This window comes from Pelodiscus sinensis, chromosome 2 (assembly GCF_052426305.1).
Source record: "Pelodiscus sinensis isolate ZL-2025 chromosome 2, ASM5242630v1, whole genome shotgun sequence".
Taxonomy (NCBI): Eukaryota; Metazoa; Chordata; order Testudines; family Trionychidae; genus Pelodiscus; species Pelodiscus sinensis.
This window is the reverse complement of record NC_143053.1, coordinates 241,152,585-241,173,423: the sequence shown is the minus strand read 5'-3', so window position 1 is coordinate 241,173,423 and position 20,839 is coordinate 241,152,585. Positions and strand designations below refer to the sequence as shown.

Sequence of the window (20,839 nt, the reverse complement as noted above, 5' to 3'; positions counted from 1 at the left end):
GTTCAGTTTCAGCAGCGGCTGAATCTGGAGCCAGTTCCGACTTACATGCAAATTCAACTTAAGAACAAACCTATAGTCCCTATCTTGTACGTAACCCGGGGACTGCCTGTAAATCAGACATCTACAATATATAACTAGCACACACAATAAAACAGATCTAGTTAGAAGATAGGATCTAGCAACAGAGGCAATGCCACAGTGTTTGGGAGATCATGTTACAAGACGACAGCACTCAGAACACAATACTCAATTTGGCCTTGTGTTCATAGACAAGCACACAGTGTTATGCTACAGAAGTAGTCTAGAGTGAAATCCTGCCATCCTGAAGTCAACAGGCATTTTGCCATTTACTTCAATGAAGAAAGGGATTTCACATTATGTCTCCAAAAGGAACACTAAACCAGATGTTACATCATATTCGGAACACCACCATGTCATATCTGGCGCTTTTTTGTGATGGTACTGCCCAGTACTCAGTACCAGCACCAGAGCTCAACAACTTTTCCCCTGGAGTACTGCCATTTTTTAAAAAAAACAAAAAAAGCACTGGTCATATCAATTCCCCAACAAGACTGGTTTGTTTATGTAGATATGAAACAATACATATTGTCTTTTAAAAAAGGTTAAAAGTACTTGGATGAGTCAGGGGCTCAAGTCCCTTTGACTGTCACTGGAAACGAAATTAGAACATACTTTTAGAAATCTTGCTATTAGCTAAGCAATGGAGATAATGTTTGGGCCCAAGTTGTGATTGAAAAGCTTGTTCCAGCTGCCTGGCGTTCAACAAGCAAATCCTTTACAAATAAAACTTTAAATCCAACTTAGTAGTGAAGGTATTCTGCCCAGCTATAGAACCATAAGATTATGCTTTTCTGCTCTGGTTTAAGAATATCCTTGGGTCAACACCAACTATGAACTTACCAAGTGTCTCGCAGTTAAGAGATTAATCTTTTCACATTCTAAATATTATTCCTAAATGTGAGTCTTAGAGCAAACAGAAGACTAATACTGCACCCCTTCACTTATTGTGTATAAGGAAAAGGTAAGGCAAAGCACAAGTTTGCTAACTTTTCTAACTTCACAGTTCATTTTTTTCTATTAATCACTGTAAAAGTCAAAATCCATAGTTTTCATTCATTTGTTAGCTTAAATATTTTATATTGTTTACTTATAGTAATTGGCATAAAAAACATTTTTAAAATCTGTACTTTAAACTTCAACTACTGAACACTTCGCCTTTTAAGGTCAGCCTAGAAGCAACATCATGGAAACTGGCAGTGGTTGGGAGGGGGGCAGGTAAGAGACATCCCCGGGAACGGGGCCTCCAGTGTCCGAGGGTTGCAGAGGGAGGGTTTGGCCCTAGGCTGCTCCCAGCAGAGCTGGCTATGATCCCTGCCTGGGACCCAGGGAAGCTGCTGTTAGCTCCCAGCATATGCAGGGTGGGGGAAGCCAGCCTTCGGGGGGTCAGGAGAGGGCTGAAGAGGGGCAGGGCCAGATAAGAGGGGTGAGGGAAACAGGGATGTGAGAGGCAGGGACAGGAAAAGGATGCAGGAGGTGTTGAAGGGAGGTTGGGGGAATTCTGGGGAGACTTATGGGGCCAATGGGAGCAGGGGTGCAAGGGAGGGAAAGGGGGATTGCAGGGAGGGGAGGCTTGGGGAAACTGTGGGAGCAAGAACTGCCTGGCTGGGGAAGGGAGAGACACAGAGCAGAGGTTATACAGAAAGAGATGGGGGAGATACAATGGCAGCTCCCCCACCACATGGGGCAGGTCAGAGATGACTGGTGGTAGCACTTGGGGGCACCAGTGCCTATACCCCCGACAAAATTTTAGTTGCTAAATAGGGTGCCACACATGCCCTCTGCCTCTGTGAGTACCCCTCCCTCTGCAAGCACCAGTTACCCCTGAAGGAGGCGCTGCCCCATGCACCAGCCAAAAGGGTATTCTTTCTGTGAATGTTTTTTAGTCTTGTAGATATCTGCAAACGCTGATCCATTATTACATGTATTGTGTACGTACAGATGAAATGTAAAATAACACGCGACCTCTTAAAATTAATTACAATAATGAATATGCAAATATGAAAATAAATGTTAATGGTCCACCTAAAGTTTGTGAATGGGTTTGCCAGTCTGCAGTATAAAAAAGGTTGAGAACCACTGGCCTAATGGAACAGCTATAGGCAGTTAAGAGCGGCTGGACTGCTATAAAAGGCTTCCCTTCAGGTAAGGCGAGGGGGGTGGAGAAGAGGAACGGACTGGTGAAGAAGCAGCGCAGAGCAGAGGCAAATCTACAGCTTGCAAACATGAGGGGTTTTCTCCAAAACACCAGGGATAAGGTACTGTGGGAGTGGATGGGGAAATGGCCCAGGGAGAGCTTTCTATTCTATGGGGATAAAAGCAAGAGCCCCACTAGTGGCAGCTATCTAGGGCCCAGGGCCGGAACCCAGCGTAAGTGGGTGGGACCGGGCTCCCCCCCAACCCTCCCCATGCCTGGTGGGCCGCTACAGGGAAAAGGAGGACTTTGGACAGCAGACGGGTTTTTCCCTCCGAGCTAGTGACTGGCCTATGATGAAAATAGCTCATGAAGTGGGGAACCCTCGCCTCTGAGAGAAATAAGAGGCAGTGGGAGGGTCACTGCAAGCCTCTGAGGCTTACTAAAAATCTGCCAGAAAGTGCAGGACTCAGACGGCACAACCAAGACTCCACCACAGTAGGAAAGCAAGGTGAAAGGGAAAGATATTGACATTAAATTCAGTGTGACAAATTAAAGGTACTGTACTTTGGAAGTCATTTAATTAGTCACACACACTGCTGGATTCTACAATAGCACAAATACAAAATGACAAATAGTCGGCTAAGCAGTAATACTGTAGAACATGATTCGGGGATTATAGTGGACCAAAAACCGAATATCAAACAAAGTGATGCAGCTGTGGAAAAAGCAAATCTAATTCTGGGGTATATTAACAGAAGTGTTATAGATAAGACACAGGAAGTAACTGTTACACTCTACTTGGCACTGGTGAGACAACAGCTGAAGTAGCATATCTAGTTTCGGGACACTTTACAAACTGGAAACTGTCAAGAGGAAAGCAACAACAAAAAAAGAAAAAAGAAAAAAAAGAAACGCAGAGAAGGACTGAAACTTAACTTCATTCACAAGTTTAATTCTTATGCTAATGGTCTGAACCAGTGATATAGGATGGCTTGCACACTATCTTCCACCTTTTAATGACTTAACCAACCAATCAAACCTTGTCAAAGGCTTCCTGGAAATCTAAGTATACTATATCTACTGGATCCCCCTTTGTCCACATGTTTATTGACCCCCTCAAAGAACTCTAGTAGATTAGTAAGGCATGATTTTCCGTTACACTAACCATGTTGACGTTTCCCCAACAAATTATGTTCATCTATGTGTCTGACAATTTTATACTTTACTATCGTTTCAACTGATTTGCCTGGTATGGACGTTAGACTTACCGGTCTGTAATTGCCAGGATCACCTCTAGAGCCCTTTCAAAATATCGGTGTCATATTAGCTATCTTCCAGTCATTAGGTACAAGATGACTCTGCATAGTCACACTCATAGGATTCTTCAACGGGTGCATCATGTACTGGAAAATTCCAGCTAGCAGTTAGCCGTGGGAGTGCTCATGAACCTTCTTTAGTCCTCCCTTCAATAAATGTTGAGCATTCTACAGTGAAGGTATAAAAGGGCTGTGAAGTGATAGCCTTCTCAGGTCTTTCTCCAAGCCCTCTGGCAAGTTGCATTCTGAGGTAGCAGGGAAAGGCAGGTGAGGAGGGTAACTATGCAGAATCCATCTCAAAGAACCTCAGTTACAGGTAAGTAACCTTCAATTATTTTTCAACAGTCTTCAGCATATTCCCATTTATGGGACAGATTAATAAGCAGTAGGACCATGGTGTGTCTGTTAAATAAGGATGGCAGGACTGTCTTGCCAAATCTTGAATCAGATCTAGATTCTACAACTAAAGAATAGTGTTTAAATGGTAGAGGTGTTAATAGAACTCTGTGTTGCTGCTCTATATTTCTGTCAGAGAAACGTACCCAGAAGAAGCCATAGAGACAGCCTTTGATCTAGTAAAATGCATTCTAAATTCTTGGGGAAAGGGTAACCCTTTCAATTTATAAGCTTCAATAACAACAGTCTAGCTCATCTTTAATCATTTGCATGGAAATAGCTTTCCCCTTTGTTCTTCCTTTCATATGCCATAAACAATTTTGGGACTATCTGAATTGTTTTGTCCACTCTAAATAAAAGGTTCAAGAGATTCTAACATGCAGAGTATATAATTAAGCTCCACCATCCCAAATGCTATGTTTGGGGGGGGGGGGGGGAACCTGGTAAAATTATATATTGGTTTATGTGAAAATTGGAAACCACTTTTAGTATAAAAACCCCCCCACTAGGGTACATACAAAGAACTAGAAACTGGGAATGGTTTGTCTGCCATCAATACACATAATTCACTTATATAATTTGCAGAAGTGACTGCTAACAAAATACTGTCTTTATAGACAAATGAGAGTGAGAAAACTTCACAGAACTTCAAAAGGAGTAAGGAGGTTTCATCAACTGTGATAGCATTAAATTCAGATCCCAAGATGGCACAGAACATCTTATTGAAGAGTTCAAGTTATTAAGGCCTTTTAAGAACCTCTTAACATCATTTATAAAGCCTTTCACAGATACATGCTAAACTGATATGGATGAGAGATTGATCTTCACTAAAGACAGTGAAAGAGCTACTTTCTTAAGAAACAAATATTCTAATATATAATCAACTGGTGCTGTATATGGATTTCATACGAAGAAATCCACAATTAAAACCTTCCGTATTTAAATCTATAACCTTTCTACATAGACTTTTTCCTGGAATATAGAACTAATTTTTCCTAGCTGTCACAGAATCCTATTCTCCATATTGTTAATTGAAGAGACCGAAGATGAAGAAGTTACTCACCCTGTGCAGTAACGATGGTTCTTCGAGATGCGTGTCCTGTGGGTGCTCCACTGTAGATGTCGGGCTTGTCCCGGTGCCGCAGATCGGAGAACTTTTGTAGCCGTAGTCTGCCAGACCGCGCATGTGCGAAGCACGGCTCGTGCTCTTTCGCGCCGTTTGTGTTCGCGCAGTCCAGCTCCCGCCAGTTCCTCCTGATCCTCTTGGTCTGAAAGACAAAATAAGAATTCCGAAGAGGGGAAGAGGGCGGGTTGTGGAGCACCCATGGGACACGCATCTCGAAGAACCATCGTTACTGCACAGGGTGAGTAACTTCTTCTTCGAGCAGTGTCCCGTGGGTGCTCCACTGTAGGTGAATTTGCAATAGTAGCCCCTGAAAGGAGGGGGGTTCGGAGCTATCGTGCTGTGGCTGTGGACAGCACCGCTGTTGCCACTGCCCCCTCTGGAAGGTGAAGATTGGGAATGGCATAGTGCTTGGCAAAGGTGAAGTTTGACGACCATGTGGCAGCCCTGCAAATGTCTTTTAGAGGGACGCCCTTCAAGAATGCAGTTGATGTAGCAACTGCACGTGTTGAATGCGCTGTCGGATTCTGCAACAGTGGTCTACTATGTAGAGCATAGCATTCCTTTATGCAGTTCCCTATGATTGAAGAAATGCGCTGTGCTGACAACGGGTGACCCTTAGAACGGTCGGCTGTAGACACGAATAGCGTGTTTGTCTTCCTGATGGACCTAGCCCTGTCTATGTAGAAAGCCAGGGCACGTCTGGCATCCAGAGTGTGTAACCGAGCTTGCTCTGCCGAGACATGGGGCTTTGGGTAGAAAGTGGGAAGTACTATCGGCTCATTGATGTGAAATCGTGAATTCACTTTCGGAAGGAAAGTGGGTTGAGAACATAACATGACTCCTTGATCGGTAAACACTGTGTATGGGGGTAAAGCCAATAAGGCAGCCAGCTCACCAACCCGTCTTGCAGAGGTTATTGCAATGAGAAAGGTAACTTTCATTGTGAGAGTGCGCAAGTCGCATGTGGCCAAGGGTTCAAATGGTTTTTGAGTTAATATGTTAAGAACTAGCTCTAGATCCCATGGTTGCGCTGGCTGTGTTCGATGTGGAAAAAGGTTAGCCAAGCCTTTCATGAAGCGCCGCATCATCGGGTGAGAAAAAACTGAATAACCATCTACAGCGTGGTGTAACGCAGTGATTGCGGCAACGTGCACTTTAATAGAGGCGCAGCTGAGAGAAGAGTTCTTGAGTTGCACGAGGTAGTCTAGGATACGGTGAATGGGCACGGAGTAGGGGTCCAGGGATGCCGACGATCACCATGCAGAAAACCGTGCCCATTTGCAAAGGTAGGTGGATCTCGTGGATAATTTTCTGCTATGTAAGAGAATGTGTTTGACCTCTTGCGAACAGATTATTTCTGTTTGTTGGAACCAACTAGGAACCATGCTGTCAGTGCCAGAAGGATGATCTGGGCATGGAACAGACGTTGATTGTTCTGGACAAGAAGGTCGTGCCTCTTGGGCAGAGGGAATGGACGATGCGCTAACATTTGATGGAGGTAAGGAAACCACGTTTGTCTTGGCCAAAAGGGAGCTATCAGGATTACCGTGGCTTTGTCCATTAGTATCTTCTCTAGTACTCTGGGGATTAGAGGTGTGGGAGGGAACGCATACAGGAGTTGATGGCTCCAATCGTATAGGAAAGCGTCTCCCCTGGAGTTCAGACCCATTCCTGCCCTTGAACAGTATTGGGGGCATTTGGCGTTCATGCGGGTCGCAAATATGTCCACCGTTGGAAATCCCCAGGAACGGAATATGGTTGAGAGGACTTCCGGGTGAAGCTCCCATTCGTGCTTCAGGGAAAAATGTCTGCTCAGTGCATCGGCCTTGGGAGTTCTGCTGACCGGGTAAGTATTCTGCAATCAGGGAGATTTTGTGGTGGATGCACCAACTCCACAAGGCAATTGCCTCGACGCAAAGTGACCGGGATCGGGCCCCGCCCTGTCTGTTTATATAATATACTGTGGTCATGTTGTCGGTAAGAATTCGGATAGTTTGAGCACGAATCTTTGGGAGAAAGTGACGACAGGCATTGCGAACCGCTCGCAGCTCTAGGACATTGATATGCATCATCGACTCTGCCGGGGACCAAAGTCCTTGTACCTGATTGTGTTCCAGATGTGCACCTCAGCCTAGTAAAGATGCGTCGGTGGTCAGTTGTATTGTCAGTTGTTGGCGATGAAATGGAACACCCGACATCAGATTTTTGTGGACTGTCCACCAAGCTAAAGAATTTCTGATATGCTCGGGAATTGGTACTCGTTTCTGGACGTCTCGAACATTTGGAGTGTAAACAGTAGCTATCGAGTGCTGGAGACAACGAAAGTGCAGTCTTGCGTGTTCGACGACGTATGTCGTGGCTGCCATGTGTCCCATAAGCCGGAGACATTGTAGGACCGAGGGCTTGGGACTGGTGGTGATGGCCTGTATAAGATCTTGCATTGCTTGAAATCTGGTTATTGGTAAGAAAGCATGAGCAGTGGTTGAGTCGAGTTGAGCGCCTATGAATTGTATCGATTGGTGTGGCGCCATGGCCGACTGTGGGAAGTTGATGATCAGGCCCAAGGTTTCGAAAACTGTTTTTGTGAGGTGAGTCACGTGTAGAGTCTCTGCCGCTGAAGACGCCCTGATTAGGCAGTCGTCTAGGTAGGGGAATATTATTACACCGAGACGCCATAGGTACGCTGTTACTGCTGCCAGCGTCTTGGAGAAAACCCTGGGAGCAGACGAGAGACCGAAGGGCAGGACCCTGTATTGGAAATGGCCTGTGCCTAATTGAAAGCGTAGAAATCGCCTGTGAGCCGGGGGTATTGTTACATGGAAGTAGGCGTCCTGTAAATCGAGGGACGTGAACCAATCTCCGCTGTGAAGGGCTGGAATGATAGTGGCTAGGGTAACCATCCTGAAGCGGTGCCTCCGCAGGTACCGATTTAATCCTCTGAGGTCGAGAATCGGTCTCCATCCCCCTGATTTTTTCTCCGTTAGGAAATATCGAGAATAGAACCCCCGTCCCCGGAACTCTTTTGGTACTATTTCTATTGCTCCGATGGTGAGGAGGCGATCGACCTCTTGTTGTAACAGAGGCTCGTGAGATGGGTCCCTGAAAAGGGACGGGGTGGGGGGGTTGGGTGGGGGTAGTGAGGTGAATGGAATGGTATGCCCTAGCGTGATTATCTGCAATACCCATCTGTCGGTGGTGATGTGAGACCATCGGTATTCGAAGGGTCTCAGGCGATGGTGGAATAATGCCTGTGGAGGGTAGGGATGGGTGTTCAGCGGAATGGTGCACAGTCCCTGGACTGGGATGTCAAACTTGTTGCTTGGTATTTAGACGGCCAGATGTTTTTGGCTGAGGTCTTCTTTTCTGCTGGCGCTGCCGGCTGCGTTGCTGGTCCTACTGCCTATATTGAGATGGTTGGAAGGTGAACAATCTCTGTCTCTGATAGGGAGTATACCTCTTTCGACGAAAGGGAGGAGTATACATGCCTAGAGTCTTGAGTGTGGTTCTTGAATCTTTACCAGAATGAAGCACCTGATCAGCTTTGTCAGAGAAGAGATTTTGTCTATCAAAGGGCAGGTCCTGGACTTTGGCAAGAAGGTCTTTAGGAACTGCTGCCTGGTGTAGCAAAGAGGCCCTGCGCATGACCACAGATGTGGCTGTGGTACGCGCTGCAGTGTCAGCCGTGTCCAAAGCTATGTGGAGAGCTGTTCTGGAAGCTGCATAGCCTTCTTGGACCACCGCTTTAAGGACCTCCCTCTTGCTCTCGGGTAGATGTTCCAGTAGGGGCACTAGTTTGGAATAGTTATCAAAGCTATAATTAGCTAATAGCGCCGAATAATTTGCCAAATGGAGTGTAAGGGTAGCAGACGAGTAGACCTTTCGTCCAAAGAGGTCTAGCTGTTTCATGTCCCTGTCTGGGACATTCGGTCTTTGTTTGCGGGCCCCTCGTTCTTTGTTGGGCCGCATCGGCAACCAGAGAATTCGGTTGGGGATGAGAGAAAAGAAACTCCATCCCTTTGGCTGGAACGTATTATTTTTTGTCTGCTTTTTTGTTGGTGGCCGGTGCAGAAGCCGGCAACTGCCATATATCGTCAACAATCTCCAGAATGGCATCATCCAATGGGAGAGCTACCTTGGCCTGCTGTGAAGGGTGAAGGTTCCTGAGCAGGTGGTGGGACTTCTGTTGAACTTCCGCAATCTGCACTTTATGTGACGCCGCCACTCTCCTGAAAAGGTCTTGAAACTGTCGGAGATCGTCCGACGGAGATGTGTCTTCCTGGAATACAGCATCATCGGGCGAGGAAGAGGATTGGTCGGTGGGAGATTGGTCTTGAGGCTCATCCTGAATGGTATGTTGTAGCAGCACCTGAGGCTCGGGTGGTTGGGGAGGTGGGACACCCGATGGAGTTGGTGGTCTGGTTGCTGCCGGTAAGGGTTGACGCTCCCTGCTGGGTGGCGTGAGACACCAATGTGGAGAATAAGATACCGAGGAACATCAAGAATGAGAATAGTGCCTATAATAATGGTGTTCCGGTAACCTGTGGTAATATGGGGAGCGATGCGGAGATCTGCTATAGTAACGGGTCCTGTGAGAGGTATAATATCCATAGCGACCAGAGCATGATGGAGACCTAGGAGATCGGGATCGTTCTCTGGATCTCGGAGTTGGTGGAGGTGACCAGCGATAATAACGTCTTGGCAAGATACGTGGAGAACGGTAGATCCTCTGCGCGTGTCTCAGATTGGGGAGAGAGACCTGATGAAGGAGAAGGCAGTTCCAGTGAAAATTGGATGTTTTCTGGTGTAGGAGATGGTGTGAAGATTCTCCTAGATGTTTGATGAGAGGCTAAAGCAGTCCGCCCCAGAGAAGGTCGCGTAGGCTGCACATCTCCTTCAGTCGGCGCCGACGGTGCCGCGTCAGAAGGCAGAGAGCATTGTGGGAGAGCAGACTCCCGAGCCGGGGTGAGTTCCCGCACCGAAGAGTCACTCGGCGACGGCGAAGGGTGTGGTGCCCGAGCATCTGACGGTGCCGGGGGGCGACGCGGTGCCGGTGACGCAATCCATCCCGGAGGTTCGTTCGGTGCCGAGGTGGAAGTCGGTGCCCTAAGAGTGGTCTGTGCTGGGATCGCTTGTGGTGCTGCAGTCGTGGGCGGTGCAGAGGGTGTTCTCGGTGCCGTATGTGACGTCGGCGCCGGGGAAGGCTTCAGTGCCAACGATAGCTTAGGTGGCCGAATAGTTGCGGGCTGCGGCGCTGAAGTGCTGCGGCAGTGCTTCGCCTTAGAAGGGCCACACACGCCCGAGGTGCCCGGTTTGTCCCCCATGCTAACACGCGTCGGGGGAAGGGAACGAGAAGGCGATGGTCTTTTCTTCGCCTTCTTTGGAGATGGCTTGGATGAGGGAAGAGGGAGCGATACAGGAGTCGCCTCATCTTGTGGCTGTAATGCCCTATCGAAGAGGAGCATTTTGAGCCTCATGTCCCTGTCCTTCCTTGCTCTCGTGGTGAGTTTGGAGCAGTGAGCACACTACTGGGGTATGTGTCCCTCACCCAAACACCGGATGCAGAAAGTGTGCCCGTCGGAGGCAGGCACTGCTTCCTGGCATGAGCTGCACTTCTTAAAACCAGGAGAACCCGGCATGGTCGCCTCTGTCTTCCTCTGACGGGAGTCAAGGAATAAAAACTATTTACGGATAACTTGTGAAGAAATTTTTTTTTTTTAAAACTATAACGACTACGACTAATACAAACTAACTATAACAACAGGAAAGAACTAACTATGAACTATCTAACTAAATCCTGAAGTTTTTCCTCTCTCTCTCTCTCTGACAGAGTCTGAGGAGAAAACGGTATTCCGTCCGTGGCCGAGGATGGTCAGGAGGAACTGGCGGGAGCCAGACCGTGCGAACACAAACGGCGCGAAAGAGCACGAGCCGCGCTTCACGCATGCACGGCCCGGCAGACTACGGCTACAAAAGTTCTCCAATCTGCGGCGCCGGGACAAGCCCAACACCTACAGTGGAGCACCCACAAGACACTGCTCAAAGAAGAAATGGATGTTTCTTGCAACAAGACTGGTACCAGTGGCAGAGGCTCCATTAGTCATAGAATCATAGAATAATAGGACTGGAAGGGACCTCGAGAGGTCATCGAGTCCAGCCCCCCGCCCTCAAGGCAGGACCAAACTCCGTCTACACCTTCCCTGACAGATGTCTATCTAACCTGTTCTTAAATATCTCCAGAGAGGGAGATTCCACCACCTCCCTTGGCAATTTATTCCAATATTTGACCACCCTGACAGTTAGGAATTTTTTCCTAATGTCCAATCTAAACCTCCCCTGCTGCACTTTAAGCCCATTACTCCTTGTCCTGTCCTCAGAAATCAAGAGGAACAAATTTTCTCCTTCCTCCTTGTGACACCCTTTTAGATATTTGAAAACCGCTATCATGTCCCCCCTTAATCTTCTTTTTTCCAAACTAAACAAGCCCAGTTCATGAAGCCTGGCTTCATAGGTCATGTTCTCTAAACCTTTAATCATTCTTGTCGCTCTTCTCTGTACCCTTTCCAATTTCTCCACATCTTTCTTGAAATGTGGCGCCCAGAACTGGATACAGTACTCTAGCTGAGGCCTAACTGGTGCAGAGTAGAGTGGTAGAATGACTTCACGAGTTTTGCTTACAACACACCTGTTGATACAACCTAGAATCATATTTGCTTTTTTTGCAACAGCATCACACTGTTGACTCATATTCAACTTGTGGTCCACTATGACCCCTTGATCCCTTTCCGCCATGCTCCTTCCTAGACAGTCGTTTCCCATCTTGCATGTATGGAACTGATTGTTCCTTCCTAAGTGGAGCACTTTGCATTTCTCTTTATTAAACCTCATCCTCTTTACCTCTGACCATTTCTCTAACTTGCTAAGGTCATTTTGAATTATGTCCCTATCCTCCAAAGAAGTCGCAACCCCACCCAGTTTGGTATCATCTGCAAACTTAATAAGCGTACTCTCTATCCCAATATCTACATCATTGATGAAGATATTGAACAGTACGGGTCCCAAAACAGACCCTTGAGGAACTCCACTTGTTATCCCTTTCCAGCAGGATTTAGAACCGTTAACAACAACTCTCTCACTACGGTTATCCAGCCAATTATGCACCCACCTTATCGTGGCCCTATCTAAGTTATATTTGCCTAGTTTATCAATAAGAATATCATGCAAGACCGTATCAAATGCCTTACTAAAGTCTAGGTATATGACATCCACTGCTTCTCCCTTATCCACAAGGCTCGTTATCCTATCAAAGAAAGCTATCAGATTAGTTTGGCATGACTTGTTCTTCACAAACCCATGCTGGCTATTCCCTATCACTTTATTACCTTCCAAGTGTTTGCATATGATTTCCTTAATTACCTGCTCCATTATCTTCCCTGGGACAGACGTTAAACTGACAGGTCTATAGTTTCCTGGGTTGTTCTTATTCCCCTTTTTATAGATGGGCACAATATTTGCCCTTTTCCAGTCTTCTGGAATCTCCCCTGTCTGCCATGATTTTTCAAAAATCATAGCTAAAGGCTCAGATACCTCCTCTATCAGCTCCTTGAGTATCCAGGACCTGGTGACTTGCTGACATCTAACTTTCCTAAGTGATTTTTAACTTGTTCTTTGTGTATCCTATCTTCTAAACTTACCCTCTCTCTGCTTGTATTCACTACGTTAGGCACACCTCCAGACTTCTCGGTGAAGACCGAAACAAAGAAGTCATTGAGCATCTCCGCCATTTCCAAGTTTCCTGTTACTGCTTCTCCCTCCTCACTAAGCAGTGGGCCTACCCTGTCCTTGGTCTTCCTCTTGCTTTTAATGTATTTATAAAAGGTCTTCTTGTTTCCCTTTATGCCTGTAGCTAGTTTGATCTCATTTTGTGCCATTGCCTTTCTAATCTTGCCCCTGCATTCCCGTGTTGCTTGCCTATATTCATCCTTTGTTAGTTGTCCTAGTTTCCATTTTTTATATGACTCCTTTTTTATTTTGAGATCGTGCAAGATCTCCTTGTTAAGCCAAGCTGGTCTTTTGACATATTTTCTATCTTTCCTACACAGCGGAATTGTTTGTTTTTGGGCCCATAACAACGTCCCTTTGAAATACTTCCAACTCTCCTCAGTTGTTTTTCCCTTCAGTCTTGCTTCCCATGGGACCTTACCTACAAGTTCCCTGAGCTTATCAAAATCTGCCTTCCTGAAATCCATTACCTCAATTGTGCTGGTCTCCTTTCTACCTTTCCTTAAGATCATGAACTCTATTATTTCGTGATCACTGTCCCCTATACTGTCTTCCACTTTCAAGTTCTCAACTAGTTCCTCCCTATTTGTTAAAACCAAATCCAGAACAGCTTCACCTCTGGTAGCTTTTTCAACCTTCTGAAACAGAAAGTTGTCTCCAATGCAGTCCAGAAACTTATTGGATAGCCTGTGCCCCGCTGTGTTCGTTTCCCAACATATGTCTGGATAGTTGAAGTCCCCCATCACCACCAAATCTTGGGCTTTGGATAGTTTTGTTAATTGTTTAAAAAAGGCCTCATCCACCTCTTCCACCTGGCTAGGTGGCCTGTAGTAGACTCCTAGCATGATATCACCCTCGTTTTTTACCCCTTTTAGCTTAACCCAGAGACTCTCTACACAGCTATCTCCTACGTTCATCTCCACTTCAGTCCAAGTGTGTACATTTTTAATATACAAGGCAACCCCTCCTCCCTTTTTTCCCTGTCTGTCCTTCCTGAGCAAGCCGTACCCTTCCATACCAACATTTCAATCATGCGTCCCATTCCACCAGGTTTCTGTAATACCAATGATATCATAGTTGTTTTTATTGGTTAGCAATTCCAGTTCTTCCTGCTTATTACCCATACTTCTTGCATTTGTATATAGGCATCTAAGATACTGATTTGATCTTGCCTCCCTGTTGTGCCCTGACCCTCCTTTCTCCTTGCCATTATAGGAGACACATTAAACACATTAAATAAGTTTGGATACCATTGTTTCCTGAGCTATGCTGGTGCTGTGAAAACTACACTGTCCTTATTCTGTCTTAACTTGTTTATCATTTTCTGAATGTGGGGAAATGGATACAGGAAGTCCTAACCAGTATATTAGAAAGACACCTAATATTTAAGTCCCTTTTTCTGACTGCTCTCGTGCAAAATTTCTGACACTTCCTATCGTCATTGGATGCAAACCACTAAATTATCGGATTCCCCATAGTCTGAATGAGGATGAAATGAGTAACTACTTTGTCCTTCACAGACCATTCATACATCTGACATTTCAACCCACTCAGTTAATCTGCAGGTTTGTTTTATTCCCCAGCTAAATGGATTTCTATTGTGTAAACATTGTGTTCTAAACACCATTTCCAACGATTCTTTGCATCCATTTATAGTTTTAGGGAATGAGCTACCCCTTGCTTATTCAGCTAACAGTACCATCATATCATCCGTTATTCTGTCTGACTTGAGGTAAAAGTGAATTAAGAGACAGTCTGATTGCTCTCCGCTGTAATATGTAGGTTCTTTTCTTTTGGTGATCAATATTCCCCAGCTAACTAATTGTTCTTCAAATGTGCTACTCAGCCCAAGTAGATGCATCAACAGTATTATTGATATCACATAGGAACCAAAAAGTGTACTCCTCATTACTTTTTGAGTGCACATTAGTGATGTTAACACCTGCTGTGGGATTACTATTTTGTGATACACGCTGACTAAACCTGGTTTATAATTGATCACCAACCCGTGCTGAAAATCTATTCTCCTGAAGACATTGTTAGATGCCCAGAGACCTAGCAGATGGAGTAAAACAGTGGTCACCAACCAGCAGATCAGGATCTACTGGTAGATTTTGGAGCCTCTGACAGGAGATTCTGACTGCTTTGGCCAGGAAGCTCTCAAGCGCTAGTACTTCAGTTGCCCCTCCACCCACTGTCCTGCTACTCCTGCCCTCTCCCTGGGAGCTGCCCTCATGAGAGCCTCCTGCTTGCTATGCAGAGTGTGGGAGGGAGAAGAGGGGGGCACTGATGTCAGGGTGTCCGTCCTCTGCCCACTCCTGTACCTCATCCCCACACAGAGAGAAGGGGATGGAGGCAGCTTGGTAATGCAAATCTTTGTCACACACAGGCTGTGTCTACACTGCACCCCTTTTCCGGAAAAGGGATGCAGATTAGACACATCGGAATAGCAAAATCCGCGGGGGATTTAAATATCCCCCGCGGTAGTTGCATTGACATGGCTGCCGCTTTTTTCCGGCTTGGGGATAAGCCGGAGAAAAGCGTCAGTCTAGACATGATTCTCCGGAAAATAAGCCCCTTTCCGGAGGATCTTTTATTCCTACTTGAAAGTAGGAATAAAAGATCCTCCGGAAAGGGGCTTATTTTCTGGGGAGAATCACGTCTAGACTGACGCTTTTCTCCGGCTTATCCCCAAGCCGGAAAAAAGCGGCAGCCATGTCAATGCAACTACCGCGGGGGATATTTAAATCCCCCGCGGATTTTGCTATTCTGATGTGTCTAATCTGCATCCCTTTTCCGGAAAAGGGGTGCAGTGTAAACACAGCTACACTGTGTGTGTGTCTGTCATTCTCACAAACACACACTGTCCTTCACTCTCATCTCCCGACCCAACACATACATGGGGGGCTGCTGTTACTACTTTACTGCTTGCAAAGTGGGTTATTTTTGGTTTTTGACTGATTTGTGCATTTCATAATTTTCATTTCTCTCTTATGATTAAATTTAATTATTTCAGGAGTGAGTTCTAAAATGCCTAACCTGTCATGGCCGGAGCCATTATTCCTGTGGTAATTGCTGCTCCTGGACGTGGATGGCATGTCCCTGCAGCTCCTGAGAGAGGCAGAGCAGGGGGTCATCACATGCTGTCCTTATCTGCAGACACCTCTCCTGCAGTTCCCATTGATCAATATCCGGAAACCATGGCCAGTAGAAGCTGTGGGCTCAGTGCCTGTAGATGAGGAGCAGCACATGGCGCCATGGAGCCATTGCTGTACATGCCAGCTGCTTTCAGGAGTGGTGCAGGACCAGGGCAGGAGTAAGCCTGACTTAACCCCGCTGTTCCACCATCTGGAAGCCATCTCAGTTAAACAGTGACCAGCCAGAGCCCCTCCCACATTCTGAACCCCTTGACCCAAGAGCAGAGCCCAAACCCCAACCTCTACCCCAGGCTGGTGAAAGTGTGTGAGGATGGGAGAGGAAGGGGGATGGAGCAGGCGAGGCGTCAGATAAGGGTTGGAGCAAGGGCAGGGTCTCAGAGAAGGGTCAGGAAGGAAGTGTGGCAAGGGTATTTGGGTTTTAGGTAGATTTTACATTGCACTTAAATTGAAATAGTGATCTTGTGGTTAAAAAAACACTGGAGTTAAAAAAAAAACCAGACCTAGAGAAGGAGCTATATAGACATTTTTTATTTTTATACATCTCTCTTCTGGGAGAAAAGCTCTAGCCACAATTGAATTGAGTATGAGGATCCTCTGAGTTCGGCTTAGGAACAGCTTTTCCCAATCTCTTTGTTATCCCACTTTAGCAAATCAAGTACATATTTGACTTATATTTAATATGATTTTTCCGTGAATGCAAAGGGCTACAACCCTAATTCCTATATGCCTGAATATCTGGATTACCAGAGAAAGTTTCCTACATTGTGGTGCGGCAAAGGAACACTTTCCAGTGCACTTTCCCAGTATTGCAAAGATATAATGATGACTCAACTTCTCTGGCAAAGTTATGCAAGAACACATAATCAGTATTCATCAACAGGATGTTAAACTCAATGTAGTTCTCAATGCAAACAGGGATTGACATACTTAACAACATTAGATGGTCAGGGTTAACACATAGTTATACCTGAACTTTGGAAGTATTCATGTAGGCCTTTCCAACTTTAACCTATCCTAACCTACCCATGAATTAAAAGATGAAATTATACAGCTAAACTGCACAACATTATAAAGACTTTAATTGCTTTTACTTTTCTAAACATATACATTAATGTAATTCTAAAGAATATCCCATATTGCAATGATTCTCAGATTGTGGAACTCTTACAAATATTCCACTGAGCACCTCCGTAACAGAAGCTGATATACGTCCACTCTCTAAGTGAGAATAGTTTTACAAAATGAAGTACTATTAGGCGAGAGAACCCATTTTAATGTTTGACCCTGTCCTCTTGGACCTGTAAGTAATACTGTAGCCCAGTACAATTTAAAAAATAGTTTCCAGATTTTTTTGACCAATTCAGACATATCAAACAACCTCCCAACCCCATCCCCTTGCAAACTGCATGAGAGTTTTATGCCCAAGAAATATGCCCCAGGATAAACTTTCCAAAGTATCTAAATCCCTTATGTTCAGAGTTCAAAGGTATTTAGGTACTGCTGCACTCCGTGTTCGAGCACCAAAGGCTCATTTTCAAAAGGGCTTTAGGCACATAAGAGCCTAAATGCACTGTCGAAAGAGATTTAGGCTCCTAAGTTGTCAAACCCCTTTTGAAAACTGCATTTTGAGGCACCTGCAACACTAAATGCAACAACATCGAAAAACCTTTAAAAGTGTGGGCCTTAAGAACCCATCACTTAATCAATTTTGTAAATTCTACCCGATATTCAAATTTGCAACCATTACCAAAATTGAAGTGGCAGAAGACCAAGAGGACAGGATCAAACTGTAAAGAGGACTCTCCCTCCTAATAGTACTTCATTGTGTAAAAGTACACTTACTCAGAGAGCAAAAGTCCAATACTCGGAGAGCGGAAATAAACAGATACAAAATGGAAGGATATTACCTAGCAACTGCATCTTCTCTATGAAAAGCAAAGTTTATTTTTATCCTGTCTTCCTTCATTTTTAATATATATAAAACCAAATATTCTAGCTGCTGCAGAAAGGTGAGAGACTGGGAAAGAAATCTAAACTTAAGAAGCATTTCACCATAGGAAAGTTTGAGAATCATAAATTTACAGAATGACTATAAACTTCCTAGTTTAAAAAATCATAACTAACTCATTGGCAACATATTTTATTTTTGCCTACATTTAGGGTAGATGAGCTGAATGAAATTTTCAAAAAAAAAAAAAAAAGGTAAAATATGCAGTTAAATAAGCTCATGCATGAACTGTATAGACGGTAATACAAAAGAAACATTATGATTCCTAACTCAGTTATTACAGCTTCCCTTTCAATTCTTCAGTATTAAAGCACATCAGATATAAAAGAAAAATCTAGGTTCAAAACACAGGAACATTTTAAAAGATTTTCTTTGTTTAAAGATGCACATGCAAGCATATTTAATAAACTTGTTAGCCTCATCAACAAATCTAGTTTTTAAAATATTTTATTAGAAAGTATGAAGTGGGAATTCCCGCAGCTGAAAAAAAAACAACCACCCCCCAAAAAAGATTCAGGAAAGTGATAAAAGACTCTGGCAAACTCATTAGATAAGTATGTTCAGAATTATTAATTTAGCCAGCAATGCCTTATATAGTCATTAAAGTCAGCAAGCAGATGCTGCAGAGTTAGTGGAATTATTGTCGGTTACTTTAGACTGGAAAACATGAGAACAAAATCCATTTCTAGCTGCCAAACAATTCCTCCTCTCCCATAACAAATACAGTAAAGAAAAGCTTTTTCTTGGCTACCATCACTCAGTTTCTAAATGGTGGACAGAATTTTGTTCCAGGATTTCACTGCTATGTACTTAAAGGTATTTTGATCTTTCTGCAGAAGATTAAAGCACAAATATTAAAGAAGATACATTGGGAAAGAAATCTTGTCATGTTTTTGTTTTATTACTACTTGCTAATAAACCTGCTATATAAAACTTATTTTAAGAATTGATTACATTTTGGACAAATGCTATTCAGTATGGATGGAACTGGATCACTGGCTAAGTAAGTCTCAAGATATTGGCAGGATCTGACATTTTCAGGAATTTTATGGTTATTCAGAATATTTCTGATGTTCATATTCTAGTCTACTTGCAGTCCTTGCCAATTAAATCTAGACTCTAAAATTCATTTCAAAATCTAAGAGACTAGTCTAGACAAAGAGGAATGAACAGATGAATCTGAAAGTGGAAGGCAGCTTAGGTGAAAGTGATCATGAAATGACACTGTTCATGATTCTAAGGAACGATAGGAGAGAAAATAGCACAATAAAGATAATGGAGAAAAAGAAGGTAGACTTCAGCAAACCATTTTCAAGTACATAAAAGATTACAAGGAGGAGAGAGAAAAATTGTTCTTCTTAACCTCTGATGAGAGAACAAGACTTAATTTGTAGCAAGGGAAGTTAAGGTTGGACATTAGGAAAAAAACTTCCTGTCGAGATAGCTAACCACAAGAATAAATTGCTTAGAGAGGTTGTGGAATCTCCATCACTGGAGTTTTTTAAGAGCAGTTTAGATAAGCACCTGGTAGGAATGGTCTATTTAGATAATACTCTTAGTCCTGCTATGAGTGCAGGGGACTGGATTAGATAACATCTCGAGACCCCTTTCCAGTCCTATATTTCTAATTTTCCACGTCAATTCTATATCAAGAACATTGTTATATTGTGCTTCATTGTCTATCTGGCACCTTTCACAAGAACTAAATGGGCACAAATAGACATAGAAATTGGTGGGGGAATTTAGCCAAGTGAATCACAATTGCTAGATCTCAAGGCTCAAAAAATGTGCTATTCTAGCATTATATCGCTCATAAGGTGAGCAACACTTTTTAGGAAGGGATTTTACATTCTATTCAAGTCAGAAGGAAAAATGATGCAAGGGATAAATGGAGAGGCAGTTCTAGGCACAATAGTTTCAAGACAAAAAATAAAAACAGTGGCACTCCACATAGAGGCAATAAATCAAAAGTCTGTTTCCCAAAGTACTGGTTATCAAAACAGATATTTCTATTTTCAGGAAGAAAGATGACTGAAAAAATGGAGATGGAAGGACTTTGTAACAGAAAGAGATTCCATATTATTGCATTCTTCACCATCTGGAAGTTAAAATGTCTCAGTACATGCAGGAAAAACTCAAGGGCATGTCTACACAAACACTTACTGCACAGCAAGCTGGGGTTTAAATCTACAGTGCTCCAAAGTGTTATGCACTAGTTGCCAATGTGGACTCTGCGGATGCACACTTGCGTACTGCTGTTTCAAACCACAGTATATTAGGGTATGTCTACACTTGCACCCTAGTTTGAACTAGGGATGCAAATGCATGCATTCGAAATAGTCAATGAAGCGGGGATTTAAATATTCTGCGCTTCATTAGCAAGATCTCGCCAGCGCGCTAGTTCGAATCACAGCTGATTCAAACCAGGAAGTGCACGCCGGGACACGTTAGTTCGAACCAAACCCCCTCGTTCAAACTAACGTTACTTCTCATTTTTTGAAATGAAGAGATCTTGCTAAGAAGCGTGGAATGTTTAAATCCCCGCTTCAATGACTATTTCGAATGCCTGCATTTGCATCCCTAGTTCGAACTAGGGTAGACATACCCTAAGTGTGCATTAGGGAACACTAGTGTTCACCAGCACAGACCACACAAACAGTTAAAGTAGGTCATACTGTAGAATTAGACCCCAGCTTGGCCCCACAGTAAGCATTCAGGAAGACACATTCAAAATTCTGTTTGAATTCTATTTATCAGCAAAAATTTCTTGATTCCTCCTACCATTGAAGAGACAAAGTCAGCCCTGAATATTAAAAGGTTTGAAACAATTTTACGTAATAT

The 20,839-nt window shown here is 44.2% G+C and overlaps 1 protein-coding gene across 6 annotated transcripts in view; it reads right to left on the bottom strand.

The window, feature by feature from the left end:
- Window positions 1-20,839, bottom strand: part of ESYT2 (extended synaptotagmin 2) — a 179,546-nt gene that overhangs the window by 78,364 nt on the left and 80,343 nt on the right. The gene's annotated exons all lie outside the window — the stretch shown is intronic.